Source organism: Cyrtonyx montezumae, unplaced genomic scaffold, assembly GCF_038088225.1.
Source record: "Cyrtonyx montezumae isolate F1298 unplaced genomic scaffold, pur_monq_1.0 scaffold_10, whole genome shotgun sequence".
Classification (NCBI taxonomy): Eukaryota; Metazoa; Chordata; class Aves; order Galliformes; family Odontophoridae; genus Cyrtonyx; species Cyrtonyx montezumae.
Window position 1 is genome coordinate 5,626,144 of NW_027071826.1, and position 18,475 is coordinate 5,644,618.

An 18,475-nucleotide genomic window follows, 5' to 3' on the forward strand; every position below is an offset into this window, starting at 1 on the left:
CCACTTTTTTTCTGAAATGCATTTGAAATTCACGGTGCCATCTCCCATCCTCAGTTCCCCAGCAAACTCCGCATTTTGTTTTGCTTTGTTTTGCTTTGTTTAATTCCCATTGCTCTGTTCTCCCTCCAGCTGCACTTTAATTCCTTGCTCAGAGCTGCTTCATTCCTTGGCAAAGCACCAGGTGCTGTTTTGCCAAGATATCCCTAATGTCATCCCAGTTTTGGCCAGGTGGAAAAGTCACATTCTGAATGTCGCGAAACGAAGTTTTGAATTTCAACGGAAGAGTGATAGAATTTTTCATGAGAGGGTGAAAGCATTCCCACGTCTCCATCAGCCCAATTTAGGCTGGAGGAGCTGAGCTGTCTGCCATCTGTCTCCTCGCCAGTCTCTCCCCCACCGTCACCGTTTCTGAGCGGTTTGGCCAATTTCAATCACATTTTGAAGGAAGGGGAGATGGCTCAAAGACAATTATGCTTCTAGAAATCGTGTTACCTGGCAGAGGAGTGCTCACAGAGAGGCAGAAAGGAACGAGTTTGACGGCTCGAGGTCAGCCAGCATGATGGGGAGCTGCCTCCTGGTGATGTGCTGGAATTTGGGTGTTGGCACTGGGGTGGATGGTTGGAAGAAAGAGCACAACGGGTGGGATAACAGGCTGCATTTGTTCTGCTGCTCCCCAGCTGCCTGCTGAAGTCTCGCTATCGATCTTTTATGTGTAAGCAGGTCAAAAGAACAAAACAAACCCTTAACGTGTTCTCACATACCAATAAGTTTTCTGGCATGATGAACTGCAAGATTGAGCAGAAAACCAGAGCTCTGGGACATCTAAGGAGCTGCTCGCCCCAGTAGGCAGTGATGGGCCAACATCTGGGAACCCATCAGCCAAATGGGCCAGGCCAGGGATGGAAACTGGGCTGGGGACACAAATCCTTGCATCTCTGACTGCTCCATGTTCCAGGTACAGATACATTTCAGGTACATCTCATTATGCAACACCTTCTGCCCACCTGGAAGTAATTGTGCCGTTACATCAGTGGGTCCCTTTGGCTGTGTTGAGATATGCAGTGCATGAGGAGGTCGGTGCTCCCTGGGAGCACCACTGCCCCTGTGCACACATCTTATGAATTTTTGGTGCTTCAGTTCAGAAGGGCACATTAATTTAATTCATTTGTCTTTCATGATTGGCTCAAGGAGATATAACTGTTGTGAGATCAAGGAACTGATCTTCTAATCTTACTTGGCAGTTAAAGTAAATAGTAATGTTCTGTTGTTGTTGTTCTCATATTCCCAGTTGCTCTGAACCATTTTAAAATACACATTTATTATTTTATTATAGCACTGACTATGCTAGGCTATCCTGCTTTCCAAATTCTTAAGAGAAAAACATAAAACACCCAACACCCTTCTCTTCTGTTGTCTGCCTGTCCAGGTCTTATCTTGTGCAGTGCGCATTTAAAGTCTTATCTTTACAAATAATATCACTGTCAATAGAGACTTTGGTCCCAGTTCACACTTTTGTTTAATTTGCATTGCACAAAAACAACATGTGCTTCAGCTGGGCAGCAACTCCCAGCCAGGCATCCCTGGCAGATGGGAAAACTCTTCCCATGGGAGGGGAGGGCGTGGATCATGTCTCCACGACAATAGTGGGGTGGGATGGGATGGAGTGGGGTGGGGTAGGATGGAGCATTTGCTGCACATCTTCGTGCAGTTTGCATGACCAAGTTGTTCAGATCACTTAGTGCAGTGGAAAGCAGAATTTAGGTCTGTGTACACCAGCGTGCAGGGAGTTGGTGCCCTCGTGTCAGAGCAGTGAGCCTGCTAGCTGCACTGCATGCTTGTGACTGCTCAGGTCTGCTTCTCCTGCTGCAGCTCCTATGGCTGCAAGAGGGGCTCCCAGGCTGGAGCTCCCAAGCTGGAACTCAATTATCCCAAATGTTTGGATAGCCCACTTCCACACAAACCCTGATTTCAGCTGGGGAGCTGTATGTGCACCTGGTGGGGAGGGAATGAGATAGAAAGGCTCAGGGAGGTTTGAAGGAAAGAGCAAGGTTTGGATTTTGGAAGAATTTCCTCCAGGCTGCTCAGGGGATGGAAATGTTTCCTGGAGCCAGCTGGGGGAAGATTAGATGACCTTTTGGCTGTAAATTATTGCCAGCTAATAAGTCCCACTTGTGTGCTGACTTATTAGGAGAGGGGAAGAGGTGTCTTTGCAGCAGAAATTGTGTTGAATGTTAAAAAAAATAAAATACAATCAATCTCAGGAACACTGGAGTAGCACATCCTTCGTTCATTCAGCTCCTAGATGCAGAGTACGTGCCTCTGTGTCTTCCTTCTCTATCTCCATATCCAGCAGAGAGATTACTGAATTAATTATGACATCTTTGTGAAGAGCTGAAGCATTGCTCAAGTCCTCTGTTCAACAGTGGAAAAATGTCAGATTCATCTCACAGTAAATTTAAAATTACACCAACCTGAACTATCGCTACTGGCAGCATAATAATAAGGCAGGTAATCAAAATCAATTAAATTCCAGTGCCTTCCTATTGTCCTAGAAAATTCAAATCTGAGATTAGTTTGAGTTCATTTGACTTTTCAATAAAAGAAGTGGAACTTCTGAGCCAATTTGAAATAGGTGTATGGCTTGGACTGGTCTCTTCTTCAACTGCAAAGTCCAGAGATGTGTGCAGGTGCATGCATGGCAGTGCAGGCTTAGTGCCCAATACATTGGTGGTGGTGGTGGGGTCACTGTACCTGGAGGCATTACAGAGCTGTGGAGATGTGGCACTGAGGGATGTGGGCAGCAGGCATGCTGGGGGTGGGCTGGGGGTTGGGCTTGAGGATCTCAGAGGTCTTTTCTACCTTAAGCATTCTTTGATTCTGTGACATGGAGTAGCTGGTCTGAGGATGTTGTGTTGATGTTTTTAAACTGGGGCTTGGGATTGCCAAGAGACAGTGTTGTTAAATGTTGAGACAGTGTTGTAAAAGGACCAAGCCTCTGCATTCTGCTCTATGAGACCTTCCTGCAAACCTTGGAGCAACAAGCAGGAGGGAACCTTCACGTATCCCACCAGCAGTGACATCCCCAGGCACTTGTGCCCAGGGCCCCTATCTTCCAGATCACCAGAGACAGGGAGTTGTCTTGTATCATCAGCTTGTTGCCAGAATGGATGTGCCCCCATAACATCTTGCCTCGATATGGCACTGGCTGAATCTTCCATAGCAGAAACGGAGCATAGGATGAAGGGAACTGCCACCCAGGGTGGCTGTGGCATGAACATGAAGCTCTTGGGAGCAGTGGTGGCATCTAGTAATGGTAATGGTAGCTGTATGTATTGTATAAGGAGATTTTCTCTTGGACACAGAGCCCAAGCTGCTGAGCTGATACTGTATATGCCAATGTTGTTCTATTAGCTTCATTGTAGCTGCTGATACTGTTGTGGCTTTCCAAAAAACTTCTCCCCTTTTCTCAAGTCAGGAGTGGCTCACATCTTGCAAGGAAAACCCTACATACTGCTGGATGAGAGAAACTGACCGGTTTTACAAATAAGTAAGCACCTCTTTGCCATTATCTGCATTTAGAGTTGGGGTCTTTGGAAAAGGAATTGCCCCTCTTTGTACACACTGCTTTATGCATGTAAGATTTTACTTACTTGTTTTAAACTTTTCCTGAGCCTTGCTGGCTGGACCCTTGGTAATGAGGGTAGCATAAGCTCGATGCCCTATCTGAGCAGAAATGCCTGAGTTGCCCCATGTCTCACTGAGCTGCTGTTTGGGTTGTGGCTTTTTTTTGTGTGGCATCTCTTCCTGAAGCAATTCCTATTTCTTCCCATGGGATTTCATAGTGCTATGGTGCTTATTTGGGGTCAGGGATATATGTTCCATGGCCAGGGCACTCTGATGGGGCATGGAAAAAGCTGAGGGAAAGTTCAGTGTGCCCAGAGGGGGCATGAGCATGGGGTGGGAGGGCAGAGGAGTGTGAGCCACAGTGAGAGCAGACTGTGAGTATGCATTGCCAGCAGTCTCCAGTCAGACCCACCACTCTCTCAGGTCCTTCTAGGCACTGGGTTAGGTTTATCCCAGTCTCGATCTCTCCCTGTGCTGAGGCAGCTACCTGGCTTCCTTTCCCCTGCAGCTGCTGCTGCACTGTATACAGCCGTCAACTTGCCTATATGGGACATATGCTGTCCTCTCCACCTGCAAGGCACGGAGCAGGGCTGCCACCTCCTAGTCTGGCATTTCACTTCCCCATCCCTTGCCCCGTTGCACTGCCTCTGGCAGCAACTCATCCCCTTTCCAGCTCTGAGCTGTAGCACACTGCAGCCCAGCAAGCCACAATGTGGGTGTTTCATCCTCCCCATCCCATCATGTCCCATCCCGTCCCATCCCATCCCATCCCATCCCATCCCATCCCATCCCATCCCATCCCATCCCATCCCATCCCATCCCATCCCATCCCATCCCATCCCATCCCATCCCATCCCATCCCATCCCATCCTGTCCCGTCCCTTCCAACACTTCCCATCTCACCGTGGAGCATCCGTTCTCCTGCCGGGACCTCCCCTCCCTCCCCGCAGCCTCGAGTCGCGCCAGTGATGGGGAGAGCGTCACCGTCTCCTAGCAACGCGCCTAGCAACGCTCCTAGCAACCGGGCAACATCTGCTCCCGCTGGACCAATCCGTGCCGGGCACATCTGGGCGCCCACCTCCGCGGGCTGCAGCCGGGCGGTGATGCGCTCCTCAGTGGCTGCAGGGACCCGCAGGAGCTGCCACCAGTGCCACCACCTCCAGCGGCAGCCAGCAGCTCGGAGCTGCCGGGGAAGGACGAAGGACGGGAGCAGCTCTCCCTTCCAGATCCGGGGATCGCCGGGTGAGTACCGCGGGGCTGAGGGTGCTCGGGGACTCGGAGTCGAAAAGTGCTGGCGGGGCTGCTGGTGGCACGGAGGAAGTGCTGTACGTGCGAGCTGTCGGCTTTGCTGCGCGGTGGAAGAGGGCACGGCGCCGAGCAGGGCGCAGCGCTGGTCCTGCAGTGCTACGGGCTGTGCACCGAGGTCCTGCTCCGTCTGCCGTCCTCCTATGGGCAAACTCTGCAAAGTAAGCAGAGCTACTTTTTGTCGCCTGTTCGCTAAGTGCCATCCTCTGGGACGAGACAGCCATCCAAATATAGACGTGTTCTAGCTGTGAGACGCACACGCACACACACACATACACACAAGCTCTGTTTTCCTTTCTCTTTCACAGCGTTTAGATCTGTTTGTTCTTCACGTGTGGACACAGGCAGTGTGAGCATCTCTGGGTCTGCACACATGGATCTGTTGATGTTTCTCACCTGGAGTGGCAGTGCTCTTCCTGCTGTGCTCCACCCCAAAGGCACAGTGCCGTGGGGACCCAGAGAAGGCAGACATCCAAACATGCACAGTGCAGTAGTTCTGTGACACAGAACCCGTAACCTGACTTTCCCCCGAGCTGTGTTACTCTGCAGGCAGCACGGGGCGGGGAGGGGGGCTGCGTGATGGGGAACAGATGCTGCTGATCCAAGCGATGCTGTGGTTTCAGTAGCATCCCTTTACTTTCCCCACAGGGGCTGGTGGGGAAGACAGCACGCGTTTCACGAGGTGGTGCTCAGGCTGCAGTCGTGTTCTAGCTCAGCAAACTTCCAGGTGCTCCTGGAGCTGTACGTGTGCAGCATTTGCTCTGGGAGCATTACAGCTGCAACACTGAGAGGCTGATGTGCTTTTTCCCCCACGTTCTGGTTGAAGTCTGGGAGTTTGGATCAGACGGTCTTAGCGGTCTCTCCAACCTTAATGATTCTATGAGTTGGATTGACAGCAGAACTCTGTTTTTCCTGTTTTCTCCCCTCGTGCCTGTCCCGCTGCTGCCACCTGAGCTGTGTCTCCCCCTTGGTCACCCCACAGGTGACGTTCCACGGGGCTGTGCTGCCAGCAATGCTCGCTGAGCCTGTGCGAGGAGATCTCACCGGGACTGCTGGTGTCACCCCAGAGAGACCCTTTGCAGACTGACTCCACAGCCTCAGGTAACTACTATGTTTGTCAACTACTGCTGACCGGGCTTTGGAGTGAGGGAAATGACTGCTGAAGGGGGTTTGAGGTGGAAATAGGATGTTATTCTATTTTACTGATACATCTGGCCAAGCTTTGTCCTTTCTCTTGATCAGAGGGATGGAGGCAGTGGGACTGCAGGAAACGGGAGCGGAGCAGTCAGTCCATCACTGTGTCTCTGTTTTCATGAACTCATGAGAGTTATGCCAGTGCCTGTGCCTTGCACACAGGCATACCCACAGATGAACTAGGGAGATCTGTAAAGCAATTAGAAGCCCCAAAAGAAGGCAGGTTTCAAGTGAAAAGCCACAGCTCCAGCCAGTAGCAAAGCTGCTACCTTCCCACAGGAAATCAAGGGGGATTTCCGTGCCTGGGTGGGGAGTGGGAGATCCATCCCTATGCTCTGCAACTGTCAATCTGCGGTGGGCTGGTAGTGTTTCCCATCCACATGTTCTCTGCCCGTGTTTTGGAGGTTTGTGTTACCAGCTGGGAGTGCCTCAGTAGGACCTGAGGCTGCTCGCCCTGAGAAATGCAGCAGCATAAAGTGAAATCAGAGCAGGGTTTCAGCTGAGCACTCTGTAACTGCAGCGTGGCTGAGGTTAGAGGCAGGGGAATTCATCACTGCAGTTTGACGGCAGCTGCAAGGACATGGTTGTATCTCCAGCCATGTCAAAGTCACATCTCACGCTGATAATAAATGCCCATCTCTGCATGCTCAGAAGCATCGGGTTTTATATTTGTGCATGTAGGAGATGCTCGGAGATGCTCTCCGTTTCAGCCAGCTCTTTTGCACCTCTATCCCCTTGTGCTGTGATAGGAAGCCCTGTGGGACACCAGCACATTTCAGGTGCGTGGTGTTGTTGGCTCTGTCTCACTCAGCGAGCTCCCAAGTTTCCCCTGCAGCCGTCTGCAGCAATGCACTGAGAGCAGCAGCAGCTCCAGCCCCGGCACTGCAGCACTGCACTGCAGGGACACGTCCTCTTCCTCAGGAAAGGTGGGAAAAGCAGAGGTACTGAGAGCAGTTCTCTGCATAACCTGGAGAGCTGGGGCTGGCAGTCCCCTTTCCATCGCCTGAAGTGGGAAAGCACAATCTTTGCTTTCTCTCAGCTGCTCAGTCATTTGCTAAACATCCTCTCTGGGCTGACCTGCAGCCCTCCTGGGACCAGCAGTACCAATTCACGATGCGGAGAGGCACGATTGCTGCACTATGGGGGGCCCTGGGGCAGGTGAAGACAATTTGGCACCATTTGCAGCTTGATCCTTAAGTTGCCATGCTATAAATCAATTCCCATTTCAATTTAGATAAGATAACCCTCTGCCCAAACTCGCCTAATAACTCTGTGGGTCCACACAGCGCTGTAATTATTCCCAGAGCAAGGAGTAGCAACGGACACGTATTTGAAAGTACAGTTAAAGACCTCATGAAGCTGTGCTGGAGAGATCCGGGAGACGGCAGCCTCCATCCCCTCAGTGCCACGCATGGGATTTATGCTCCCAACTTCCATTAGTGCTAATGGTGCTGCTGTGTGCATTCCGAGCAGCGGGGCTGGGCCAGGCAGGGAGGGCAAACTTCGCACTCAGGATCCACCGCTCCGTCCCCGGGGGGGGGAAGGTTGGCCCCGTGCCTGGGATTGTGGTGCGGCACTGAAAAAATGTAATGTGATTAAGATGTATCTGTCTCCAAGGCTGGCTGAGGCGGAGGCGGTGACTCATACCACCTTGCTGTAGCTGTCAAAACACTTGGCTGGCGAGAATAGCCTTCCTCACAAAAAAGCACTGATTCAATATGTTTATATTTAAACAAAACACGAAGGGTCTGATTCACTGCCGCATTACTACCGCCGTGCGTGCCTGCAGCCCGGCCAGCCAGTCCGCACTGACTTTCAGGAGTCCTGCAGGGCTGGAGTCGCAGGGCTTTGCTGACAGCCAGCACTGAGCAGCTTGTGTCTGCTCTGCTCTTGGTCTTTGAGGAGCTTTGTGCTTGCAGGTGGGAATGCGTCCTTTTAAAATCAGCCTTGCAGCCCAGAGGTGGGGACAGTGTGATAGGGACAGGATCGCTAATGTTGGAAAAGAGCTCTAAGATCCCCAAGTCCAACCCCAACCCATCCCCACTATGCCCACTGACCGTATCCCTCCATGCCACGTCTCCATGGTTCTTAAACACAGCCTCCTCCTGCCCACCTGGCATGGCCACTCCAAGCTATTTGCTGGCCCTTTTCTTCAGGACCATTTGTTCTTAGAGCCAGTGGTGGCCCATTGTCACCCACCATCTCCAGAGTTCAGCCTTTTCAATGGAAACCACCAGAGTGTAAGTTTTATAACTTAGAAGCTTGTTCTGAAGGAGAACAACAAGGCCATGGTTGGCTCAGCCTGCACTGTGGGTTTGGCTCTGTTTCTATCCCCACTGGGCCATGGGAACATCACTTCATCTTTCGTATCTCTGTCCTCTTCAGAATAAGTCTGAGGAAAACGGTAATTATAGAATCATTAAGGCTGGGAAAAACCTCCAAGATCACCTAGTCCAACCGTCCACCTACCACTAATATTTCCCCACTAAACCACGTCCCTTAGTACCACATCTACACATTTCTTGAACACCTCCAGGAACAATGACTCCACCCACTCCCTAGGCAGCCTGTTCCAATGCCTGGCCACTCTTTCAGAGAAGTTTTTCCTACTATCCAACCTGAAACCCCCAGCACAACTTGAAGTTGGTTCTCATCCCATTGCTAGTTATGCTTGAAAAGAGGCTGGCCCCCACCTTGCCACAATCTCCTTTCAGGTCACTGTAGAAAACTATAAGGTCTCCCCTGAGACCTTGTATTGTTCTCCTATCCCACAGAGTTTGGAGCATGAATGCTTTTCTGCCTGTGTTCAGATAACACAGCAGAGAGGTTTTAACTTGGGAGAACCAGTTTCAGAGTAGTTAAATGCTCAGGGTGTCTCATCTCCAGGGTAAAACCTGCCAGCAGTGAAGGCTGTGCATTCATACCATGGTTTGCAGCTGCCCAAGGCTGGCAGTGCTGTGAAGACCATAGCTGTGTGCCCTGGCTCCTGAAAGCTGCATGCAGTGGTCCAGGTTGACTAAAACATGGCATTGTTGGCGTTGTCCTATTGCAAGGAAGGACAGTCCCTTCATGAGAAGTCTATTGTGAGAGCAGTGCTAGGTCCTAGAACAGGGCTGGGCCACTTGGCTCCAGACAAGCCATTAATCCACCAGCCAAGGGATTTCCACCCAGGTTTGTAATGTCCTTAATGGCAAACCTCCATCCTTACTGACCTGAAGTTGAAGGGAAAAACGTGGGAAAAGTCTTCTATGAAGATTTGTCCTCTTCAGGCACCTCCTGTGAGTTTTGGTGCAGAAGGAGAAAGGCAGAGCATATCAATCCCTCTTAACAGGAAAGAGAGGTGCCCCTGGCCCCTGCAGGACTGGTGTTAATGTCCTTTCACTCCCACCTGCAGCTCAAGGAGCTTCCCATTGTGGGATTCTTTGAGCACCACGAGCTCTCTCCTAGCTGTGTGGTGTATTTGGCTCCATTACTGTAGGAGACATTCTGCATTTCAGAACCAAGTCCATTATTGCCTCAGAAAGCTGAGGTTTTACACGCACCTCTAAAGGCATCTCAGTTTGAATAAGAAAGAGTGTGCTCTGAGAGCTGACTGTGAGTGACTCCACATGGTTACTTTCTGTGGACTTCAAAATTCACCATTTAATAACCTTCTGAAAAATAGCACATTTGAAAGCAAACCACAGAAACTGCTTTTAACAGAGAGAGTTTTGCCCGTGATGATGTCACCCCCAAACACTGCTGACAGTGCCTCCTGGTACAGTCTAATGAACTGGAAACCAAAACCCAGTCTGCATTCTGTCCGGCGTTCAACAGAAGGAAAGTTACAGTCCCACTGCGATGATGTGACACCTCTGGTAGAGAGGAGCAGCTGGGAGCAGCCAGCGGGACCCCCCAGGGCTCTGTGCCCCCCTTCCCTTTGCTGAAGGGCTGAGCATCAAGCAGGCTGTGCGCCCTTACAGCGACCCAGCGAGCAGCAGCAGCACACCGAGCCGGGCTGCACTGCTTCTTTGGGACCACACCACCACCTAGCGAGAGCTAGCTGCAAGGCTGCCCAGGAGCACCCGGAGCTGGGCTCGGGGCACCCCGTACCCTGGTCCAGGTGGCTATCACCAGCTGGGATCCCGATGGCAGGAGCTGCAGTGCGGGTGGTCACTGCTCTGGAGCATGGTTTGGGTTGGAAGGGACCTCACAGCCCACCCAGCTCCAACTGCTGCTGAGGGTTGGTTGCCATCCACCAGCTCAGGCTGCCCAGGGTCCCATTCGTGGCCTTGGGCACCTGTGGGGATGGGGCACCCACAGCATGGAATTTCCTCCGTCTAACATCTAACCTAAATCTCCCCTCTTAATTTTGCACAGAGCTGATCTGATTGGGGCCTACCAAATACATTAACGACGTCGAAAGTAGCCTACTTTAAGAGAAAATATGCAGAAGAACATCTACATCAAGATTACCATGAGTATTGTCCAAAAGTGAGTAGCTTTCTCCTTCCAGCTCCCATCCTCCCTCGGTTCCATCCCTCCTTACTAAAGACCCGTGATGCTCTTTGCTCCCCAGCACCTGATACTCCCTGAGGACCGGACTTGTATTCTAAAACTTTCTCTTCAGAAACTCCGATTCCTGGAAGATCCCGAAGCCTATCTCCGTAGGTCGGTGTTAATTAACAATCTGTTGAGGAAGATTCACCTAGAGACAGAGAGGGAGAGCTATGAATACTTTAAAGAGGCTCCGTGCTATAGGACTGCTTACTCTGACTCACGAAAACGGCTGAAGTTCATGGTACATGAGTGCTGTTCCCAGTCGCTCTATTATGAAGAGCTGCATTCGTATCGCATTGTGCCTTATTCAGCAGAGAACGCTGTCTATGGAATGGGCTACACAAGCAGCCACCTGGAGCAAAATTCTCAATTGCTTATTTATAAAATGAATTAAAGTAGCTGTTAGACCCACCGATGTTTGTTTCTGAATGCTTGAACTGCTTGCTGAGGCGTTAGGATGAGGCGCTGATTGCAGAGATGCCCATGGTGAGGTGGGAGCTTCACCAGCCTGGGGTGAGTTGGGTGCTTTGGGCACCACTCTGCAGCCCCACCATTAACCAATTGGCCACAAAGCACCGCACACACGCAGGGTGGGTGTGATACTGCAGTCCTCACCCACGTGCCATGTGTTGTGCGGGAGCAAAGCCACGTTGCAGTTCTCCGTGTGTAGATACAGACATTCAGAATCACTTTGCTGTTCAGTTGTGCCACTCCTAGCAGAAGGGGACCCCCAGGTAGCAGAGCAGTCCGGCAGCAAGGAGCCAGGTGCAAGTTTCTGACTGCAAAGGGACAGGTAGGAAGTTTCTCTGAGGAAATGCTTTGTACATGAAGGAGTCAGTGCCAAAGGAACGGCCTTTGCTTAGGATGGTCAGAGTCTAACTTGCTTGCTACTTACACTCCAGTGAGATTATTTTTAGAATAATTGCATTCACTTTTTAATTACATCATCTCTTAGCTGGTATATTCTTTGCTATTTTAATACAGAACAGACCAGCTCACAGGGTAGATTGTTTCTTTGTCCTGTCACCATGTTCCCTTACCTTCATTTGGGCTGCTTCCCCCCCACCTTCCTGCATGCTGACCTGCTGTTTGGTCAGGAGTTCACACCCGTACTAGGAAATATTAGATAATCATCAACTTCGACAGGGAAAGGCAGAAAAACAATGGTAAATCCTCTGGTTAAAGAATGAATGTATGTGACAGATGTGATTAGACTTTCAGAGGTACTCCTGGTGAAGCTACTCAACATTGGTAATGGTGTTTCAGGTGAAGTGTTATCATAGACCAGCTTGGGTTAAAAAGGACCTCAAGGATAATCAAATTCCAACCCCCATCTCAGGCAGGGTTGCCAGCTGCTAGGTCGAATACTACATCAGCTTGCACAGGGCTCCATCCAACTATAATGAATGGTACTGACCTTGGAATTAACTGTAGGGTATGTAAATATACATTTCATGAGCTGCGGAATGACATGAGAGCTGTTCAGCAAGTTGGTGACTATGAGTGGGAGGTTTTATAGCTGCCAAAGCTATACCATGAAAATACCAAAGAGAAATATAAAGGCAGAGATGATGCTCCAGCAAAAGCAATGATTGCACTATAACCTGGGGAAATGTGATGAGCGAGTTGCTATGTATCAGGGACTGATACACCTGTGACGTGGAAGCTTGAGCTGCTGAACTAATACACCAATGGCCCAAGCCTACCCTACAGAGTTGTAGAATTACCATGGGGAAACTGGCCTTTCCTGGCTGGCTGTCACCCCTGCAACTTTAGAGCAAAGCAAATAGCAGTACACTCTCAGCTGCAGGAATATTTGTATCCAAGAACCTAATTTGTTTTTGATTTTGGAAGGCTTTTTTCTCATGCAGATGTCGCTGATGTTACTTCTGAAGTATAAACATTGCTTGACTGGGATGTTCTCAGTGCAGGGTTACAGGAGGAAACTCAGAGCATCTCAGCTGTGTGTGTCATGCATGGCAGCTGCTGGGCATGTGTTCACAGCAAAGAGAGAGGGCAGAAGCAGGAGGTGTGAGCAACTCCTTCCCCCACAGTACAGCTTTAGAGGACAAAGCAGCAGCAAGGCACAGTTTATTAGTGCAACAAGTAAAACAACAGCTTGTTTTAAGAGGATAACCTGCAAAGCAGGGAGCGTGAGCAGCACAGGTGTTGTGGGAAGGCTGGGTATGGGGCACCACAGGAGCACAGGAGAGCAATGTGCCCAGGAGGGCAGTGGGGGCATGGTGTGCAGCGTGGTTGTTTAGTCAGTGTGATTCTTCTGCTCTAAACTCACCTGGTTTATGCACTTTTTTTTTTTTTGTTGTGTCCTTTTTTGCTGAAACTCACAGTGATCTAGCAGCTACACTGAATGCTAGAGAGCTTTTTCCCCTCTGATCTGCTCTATTACATTCAGAGGAGAGTCCCGGCCTGAAACATGAAACTGCTTACATCAAATAAAAATTGATGAATGCTCAGTAGGATTAAGGCCTTTAACCTTGCCTGAAAAAAAGCATTACCCCACCATCTGTGAAGACAATTGCCTCCTCTGCTGAATGGGGCAGCTGTGCTCCTGCCTACTGCGAGCTCCTCTGACAGAGCACTGTCTGCTTAGGATGTAGCACAGGCAAAAAATTGGGGTCAGACAGCAAAACCTCTTGGGTATCTGTGAAAGAGGGTAACACTTTACCTACATTTTCTCCTCTTGAACAAAAAAACTGTTGTCTGATTCTATTACTTCTTACATTTTTTCTTGCTCCAGAAGATGACTCTTTCTAGAAAGTTACAGCTGGCTTTGATTTGAAATTATTCCATGACTCTAAACACCAAGTCTGCTCAAGTTTTTGCTGCCTTATGATTCACGCAGTGATTTTTGCCAGTGAAAAGTGGATCAACGTTCAACCATTCAACATTAGTGCTTGATAGCCATAATCTACAATGATAAAGCAGTACAGAGGTGCAGTAGAGTTGCATGCTGCCCCAGAAATATCTGACATTTTTTGAACAATGTACTGCTTCTGTCACTTAGTTTCCATGCTCCTGGGCACCAGCCCTGTAATATAGTTTCATGCAGTGGTTGTTTTGTTTTAGGGTTCATAGCTGCAATTATGGCTCTGATGTGTGAACCTGCAGGTGGTCAGAATTTGGTGATAGGTATATAAGTATATATGTATGTTCCATTATGACTGTGCTAGGAACTCCCACACATGGGCTATGTTTGCACTGGATGTAAGGCAGGTCCTTCCTTCCCTCCAACTCTGTTGCCTTGGAGATAGCATTCATCAGGTGATGCTGGGTGGCACAGACAGACCTGCTCACAGGTAGCTGGTCATTTCCAATAGGACTGGTGTAGAATAATGTGTGGTCATCTTGGAACAGCACACGTGACTGTAATTCGCGTTTGAAAGAGTTTAGCTCCCTCTGTGCTGCTGTCTCCCCTGACTGTGAGTGCTGGACCTGAACTGGTAGCACTGAGCAGCAACAGGAGGTTCTGCGTGGATTCAGCTTTGCAACCTCACATCCCCAAATTTAGGGCTCTGCTCCAGCAAACACTTTGGTTATTGCCTGTGCCTCTCTGTGCACATCCGTGTGAGGCTCCTTGTGTGCTTCATGCTCAGCATGTGCAGCGTGGGGGCTGCCCTGCCCTGAGGCACTCCTCCATTGCTGAATTACCTGTGAGAAGTGATGGCAGAGCTGCTGCTTGGCTTCTGGAATACGTTGATATTGCACTGTAAATGGAATCATTGTTTTTGATGAATGTGTTGAGTATATGGACTATGGTGCCTTAAAGTCCCATCCTCATACAGCCTTTGTACATGCAAATCCACAGCCCGTGTACAGCTGACAGCCCCATACAATGTCATGCAGCCCCAGCTCTGTGCCCATGGGGCCTTGGGGAGCACCACCCCAACCTCATAGTTTGGCAATTCCCTCTTCTCCTCTTTTTTAGACTGCAGTCAGTCCCTGAATTTCTCTTTTTCCAGTTCCTCTCATCATCAGGTTCTGCACTACCCACAATGCCAGCGCTCTCCGTGTGAGCTCCAACCGGTGTAAAAAAGCTGTCTCCAGCTTTCAAATGCCATACTGCGCTCCCAGCAGGGAACCTCAACTGTATGTAATGTCTGCAACAGGTGCCATCAAGTATTTCATCCGATATTTGAAGTGGTTAACCCGGCAGAAAAGGGAACACTTGCTTCTGCTGGAATGCATGAGCCTGCGTTGTGTTACACGGTGACTGCACACCGACTCATTGGGACAATGCCTACTGATTCTGCGATGGAAAATGGCTTTTTAATGTTTAAAATTACTTGGGACCTGATTGAAAGGTTTTTATGAAATTGTTTTCTAAAGTGAATAGTAGAAAAATGTATATGTATTTTAAATATACATATAAGGTGCATGTTATTAATAAAGGTCTATTTCTATTGAATCAGACGGACTCTCGTTGAATATATGCTGCTTTCTTCACAAGTTAACATGCAAAGCCACCCAAGAAAGCTTTCTAAGGACATTAGCACTCTGTAAAATGAAAAACCCACCTATTCCCAGAGGGAGTGCACCCCAGGGGTGAACCTGGGCCCACCTGATGTGTCTGATGTGCAGAGCTGGGGCAGTTCCTCTGGGTGCCATGCAAACCCTGGCACTCCCTTGCCCTCTTCCCAACACATATTAGGAAATGTTTATTCTCAGGAGGAGAGGTGATGCAGTGGTACAGCTGCCCAGGGAGTGGTGGGATCACTGTCCCTGGAGGTGCTCCATAACCGTGGAGATGCAGCACTGAGGGACGTGGTCAGTGGGCATGGTGGGAGTGGTTTGACAATTGGACCTTATGATCTCAGAGGTTTTTTCCAACCTTAATGTTTCTGTGAGGCTGAGGGAGCTGGGATTGTTTAGTCTGGAGAAGAGGAGGCTCAGAGGAGACCTTATTGCACTCTACCACTTCCTGAAGGGGGGTTGTGGTGAGGAGGGGGTAGGCCTCTTCTCCCTGATAAGTAATGACAGGACAAGAGGGAATGGCCACAAGTTGCGCCAGGGAAGATTTAGATTAGACCTCAGGAAGCATTTCTTTTCTGAAAGAGTGGTCAGGCACTGGAATGGCCTGCCTAGGGAGGTGGTTGAGGCACCATCCCTAGCGCTGTTCAAGAAGCGTTTAGATGAGGTGCTAAAGGACTTAATTTAGTAGTTGGGTAGAGATAGTGATAGGAGGATGGTTGGACTAGATGATCTTATAGGTCCTTTCCAACCTTATGAACTTATGAACTTATGAACTTTCCTCCCGTGCAGGATAGGAGCCTGTGAAGAGCCTCTTAGAGCAGCCAGAGCCGGGTACCTCAGAGCCCACCTCCAGCCACAGCTCAGGTCCCATTTGGGGGCTGGCATGTGTCCCAGACCTGAACACTGCTGTCAGCTGCCTCAGGTTCATCAGTAAATCACTCACCTCTGTGCTGAGCCAGGGGAGAGCAGCAACAGCTGTAATTCAGCATTACGTCCCATGCTGCATGCATTTCAGGGCTTAATTAATTCAGGCCCTCAGATAAGCAGCACTGTTTGTCAGGCTGGGTGATGCTGTGTGCTCCTGGCTCAGGCATGCTCAAGAGCATCCTTTGGCTATTTCAGCTCAGTGGGTCGGGGTGTGCTGCCTCCAGGCTGATGTGCTGCTGATGGCAAATAATCCCCAGCTGGGCTGAGTGCTGCCAAATTGCAGCTCCTCCCTGGGCTGGGAGACTGCTGCTGAAGTAAACCACTTCATGGAAATGGTTGTCATTTTGCAGCAAGGCGGGCTGTGTGTTTCACCTGCTGGCAAGGAAGAACAGGGATGGCTGGAAGGTAAAAGTCTCTCCCTGAAATGTGCAGCATTCCCCGTGTGAACAGATGGAAAAGCCACATCATCTCAAAAGGACAGCCCACATCAGTGCTGAGACCACCGAGGGAGATGTTCCAGCTGCAACCAGGTTATGGTCTTGTGCTCCTGCCAGGACAGGTGAGCAAAACAGAATCACAGTCTGGTTGGGTTGGAAGGGACCTTAAAGACTCCCCGCGAGCTCAGGCTGCCCATCCTTTGCCTCGGGCATCTCCAGGGATGGGGAACACGCACCTCTCTGGGCAGCAGTGCCAGGGTCTCTGAGCAAAAACCAAACCAACACGAAAACAAACCAAAACGCAGCTTTGGGTTTGAAGGTTTGGGAAACCCTTGGCCGTAGCTGTGTCCACCTGTGTATGGCACTGACCTGTTGGGTTCATGTGACGGCAGACAGGGTCACAGCACCGGGCTCTGGTGGTGGCAGCGTGGGGGCAGCAGAATGTGCCCAGGACGCAGCGCAGAGAGCTCGCTTTGCCTGAAGATGGCAGTGCTGGATCGAAGGACGGCTGGGAATGGCTGTAACGGCTCGGGGATGCGGGCACCGAAAGACCTCGCCTCCCACACAGTCCTTCTCTACTCATTTTATAGCCTCTTTTTGAGTATTTCCTCAGCGTTTGGATCCAGACAGCGCCCAAGGTTTGCTATTTTGGCGCAAACCCTTTCTCCTTGCTCTCCTATGAAGCACTGTGTGTGTGTTGCTGAATGCTGTGTGGCTGTGATGTGACTGTAACAATACATAAGGAGCTGCTCCAATTTGTTCATAGAATCACAGAATCATTGAAGTTGGAAAAAACCTCTGAGATCCCCAAGCCCAAACCCAGCCCACTCCCACCGTGCCCACTGCGCGTGACCCTCAGTGCCACATCTCCACGGTTCTTGAACACCTCCAGGGATGGTGACCCCTCCCTGGGAAGCTGTGCCACTACATTGCCACTCTTCCTGAGAATAAATGTTTCCTAATGCCCAACTTGAACCTCCCCGGTGGAACTTAGGCCATTCCCTCTTGCACTGTCTCTAGCCTTTCCGTGTGCTGGCGGTAAAAGAGTAAATGGGAACGTGTTCCAGGTTTGTTTTGAGGCTCTGTTCCAATGTTCATGTGACATAAAGCACCGATGGCTGGAGCCACAATGAGGTGACAGTCCTGTTCCCTGCCCATGAGCTATGGTCATTGTGGGATAATCCTGTGCACCCACTATTTGATGGGGCTGGATTTAAGGATGTCTAGGCATCTGCATCCCTGAATACACATAGCAGAGAGAAAGAATAGTTATCCATTAGGACCATTCTATGCATAAACTAAAATAAATGCATCGCTGTTTGTGTCTATTTTCACCACTGGGGGGCAACATCCACCTGCAGACTGTAAGTAGGTTAGTCCAACCCAGGGCACCTGTCACCTTGAGAAAGCTGTGCGGAGGTAATTGGGCAGGGTCAGAAAGCAGAAATGTTTTCTTTGGCGAAAAATCTGACTGTGAATTTTGTCGGTTTGCAGTGAAAGAGCTTTTATCCCTGCTGGAAGCTTTGTGGTTAGTTTTCATGAAGGCAGCAAGTAGGAAGGGGAAAATTGCTTCTGAATAATGGAAAAACAGGTGTTTTAGTTTGCTCTGGGCTATGTTCCCTCTGTCACAAATAACCCACATGGACCATGTGCATCAGAGGCCAAGAGGTGCTTGGTCTTCCAAGCTTATTGTCAGACATATACTTCTGTGCTGGATGCTGGAATACCAAACCTCATCCCCACTTGGTTCTATGTGCATGGCAGGTTTCATTTTCCGGGCTCTTCTCTGGGTAATTCACCAGAGAGAAATAAGCAGCTCCAGCTTGACAAAAGAAGTGTCATCTCTGCAGTTTAAAGTATGCTAAAGCATTGGGCCTCTCTGGGGTCTTTCTTTATGCTGCTGTTTTTTTAGTTTATTTTTTTATTTATTTTTATTTTTATTTTTTTTTTTTTTATTT

At 49.7% G+C, this 18,475-nt stretch overlaps 1 long non-coding RNA gene across 1 annotated transcript; it reads left to right on the top strand.

Moving 5' to 3' along the window:
- The first annotated feature begins 4,818 nt into the window (after nt 1-4,818).
- LOC136060862 (uncharacterized) lies at nt 4,819-11,154 on the top strand. The gene is made up of 4 exons (XR_010623394.1): nt 4,819-4,866; nt 5,912-6,030; nt 10,483-10,596; nt 10,682-11,154. It is a non-coding gene; the product is annotated as an uncharacterized LOC136060862 (long non-coding RNA).
- The last annotated feature ends 7,321 nt before the right edge of the window (nt 11,155-18,475 follow it).